The following is a 2,932-nucleotide window of genomic DNA, read 5'->3' on the forward strand; positions in this document are numbered from 1 at the left end:
AATTGGTAAAGCTTTATTAGTGCTAAGCAAGAAAAAAATTGTATAAGTGGTTTCCACTAGTATCAAAATGTGCATCGTGGTTCGTCTAATCCACATAGCCTTTGGCAGCTAAAACAAATTGCGTGGACTTGAGCGTTGCTGCACCAATAGAGGGACGTGGAATAGTGGAACTACTTCAAGGTTAATTCATTGCTGAGTGGCTACAGGCTGCTTCAGTCAAGACACTGCTGGATTGCATGTAATTACCTGCATCTTGCCGTCTGCCATCGAACTGCTTGGCATCATCACTAAGGTTGCCAACTCTCTAGTGGAAGCAGTCGGGACAGGGTGGTGGTGGAAGGCAGGAGCAGGAGCCGCCAAGTTCTACCTGCAACAAATTTGCACAAATGTTTCAAGTCCTACCATGTCGTAATTTACAAAAATGCAGCAGTTGTCCATGTAACGTGGTTACTAATACAAATAAAGGTAAACAGTTAGCTCCTACAACACTAGAACCCCAACAATAACGAAGCCGAAGTTATGTTTATGAAAATGCCAGCAAAGACGAAAAAGAGTGTGCAACCCGAACCTGAGCTCATGCCACCAAGTGGTGTGCTAATCAACTGCAAGCCTGCCATCTTAAAATGTCATTGTATATTTTTTAACCTGCCTTAATTCAAGTTGAGCATCTCTTGACAAAAGTAAATCAAGCTAATTTATTTACGAATTTCTATGGTCATTAATGCAATAAAGTGCAAGCTGCGAATGAAGCTGGCCAACTGGGTAGTGCTAACAAAGTGCTTCTCTAAATCTTATTTCTCTGCCTGTCTTGGCTCTAGCATTAGAATACAGAAAAACTTTCACATTCTTGACATTTCACCCTGCCAATTTGTATTACATAATGCATAATACTTCAGCAAGAGCAATAATGGTTCCTTTTAACGGTAAATTGTGGTAGAACGAGAAATGTCACTGGAGCCTGCCTGACAACGTGAGACAACACGTTGTCTTATTCTCCTTGTCGAAACATTGGCTCCAGCAATGCTCTTTGTTCTATGACTCTTCATCATTTGAAGTCTCTTGTGTTACTGTGTGTGTACATATGTCCTTTCATTGTTGCGTTGATGAAATTGTAATAACAGAGAATTAGTAATCGTACCGTGTCGAGAAATTTTGGCTTGTTGGCAGACGAGGACAGAGTAACTGCGCAACATTCATACACGGACAAAGGAGGCTTATGTGTCTTGTCTCCTCCAGCCATGTCTCGCCCTTGAGTGATAACTCTGTCTCTATGTTAACGTATTACCATTTGCACAATACTAAAATGAAAAAGGCAGGAACGAGGACAAAAAATTACAACAAATCGCATCATGCTGCTAAGGAGATATGCCAAAGTGCCTGCTACAATTTCTCACCCATAACGTGCTGGATAAGATGGCTACTTTCTGTGGCTGTTGCCGCTTCTTCAATACCTAAAATAAAATACATTTCAAAATTACAAAATATGCAGGACAACAGCAGTAGCATAAGAGATAACACAACATTGTTTCTACAAGGTAAACTAATCTCTGATACATGACAGACGAAATTTTTAAAAATTAAATTAGTAGAATACACCATACCTCATTTAATTTCATTCAACGCTGTCAGTGTTACTTGGTACAAGAAAAAAAGTATTTCTGCATGGCAGCAGTAAAATAGTACACAGAATTCTACTTTTACAACAAAATATCCTACAGCGATTAAGCCAACTACAGCTGTATGTACTTGCTATGCATGTCATCATCATCATCAGCCTATTTTATGTCCACTGCAGGACGAAGGCCTCTCCCTGCGATCTCCAATTACCCCTGCCTTGAGCTAGCGTATTCCAACTTGCGCCTGCAAATTTCCTAACTTCATCATCCCATCTGGTTTTCTGCCGACCTCGACTGCGCTTCCCTTCTCTTGGTATCCATTCTGTAACCCTAATGGTCCACCGGTTATCCATCCTACGCATTACATGGCCTGCCCAGCTCCATTTCTTCCGCTTAATGTCAACTAGAATATCGGCTATCCCCGTTTGTTCTCTGATTCACACCGCTCTCTTCCTGTCTCTTAACGTTAGTCCTAAGATTTTTCGTTCCATCGCTCTTTGTGCGGTCCTGAACTTGATCTCGAGCTTCTTTGTTAACCTCGAAGTTTCTGCCCGATATGTTAGCACCGGTGCTATGTATGTACTATAGCTGTATTGTTATACGTACAATAGCCAAGACAGGATTAACTTGTTTGGGTTCATATGCAGCTCACTGGGAGGTACAACTTTGCAATGAACTCATTTCTGCTTGCCAAATATACAAATACCAATATACTCACATAAAAATACAAATGAAAGAACCATTTCTTTCACAAAACACAAAATATAAAATCGAGTAATAATAGTCTCCGCGCGCATTCCTAGGACACGTCTGTAACTGCCAAGAGAAACGTCGCGCAAAATGTAGCCAAACCGGAAGGGCCGAGTACGCGCCGTTTGAAAACTCGGAACAAAAGCTGATACACTCACCTGAGACGTTAAGAGAAAAATGGCACAGTCACTCCCTGCTGGTAGGCTTTCGTATGCATCCGGCAGTCTCTGTGCGTTACGATCTCTCATATCACAATGAAAGACGACGCAGTGCACACGGCAACACTTCGGGTGCTAGCCACGGTCCGGCGAGCTATACTTGTTCGATGTCGGCCAAGACGAAATCGGCGACACGCTACTGCTGGCCGTTCTTGTCGTCGCAATCAAGTAGCACGGAAAGAAGTTCCCATCGTAACTTGCCGTAATGTTCGGTTGCACTCGCCCCTAACGCAGCGCTTTCAGGGCCGTTCAACGACGACAGCGAGCACGCGCGTGCATGTTGCAACACAACTATAAAATGGCGCCGGGCTCTGGCTGGCTTCGACTTTGGATAACTTTGGGGCCGCA

The 2,932-nt window shown here is 43.0% G+C and overlaps 1 long non-coding RNA gene across 1 annotated transcript; it reads right to left on the reverse strand.

The window, feature by feature from the left end:
- Window positions 1-273: 273 nt before the first annotated feature.
- On the reverse strand, window positions 274-2,610 carry LOC125940814 (uncharacterized). Its single transcript, XR_007464024.1, has 3 exons — window positions 2,525-2,610; window positions 1,395-1,451; window positions 274-367 (listed from the first exon to the last, which is right to left on the reverse strand). It is a non-coding gene; the product is annotated as an uncharacterized LOC125940814 (long non-coding RNA).
- Window positions 2,611-2,932: the final 322 nt, after the last annotated feature.

This window comes from Dermacentor silvarum, chromosome 10 (assembly GCF_013339745.2).
Source record: "Dermacentor silvarum isolate Dsil-2018 chromosome 10, BIME_Dsil_1.4, whole genome shotgun sequence".
Lineage (NCBI taxonomy): Eukaryota > Metazoa > Arthropoda > Arachnida > Ixodida > Ixodidae > Dermacentor > Dermacentor silvarum.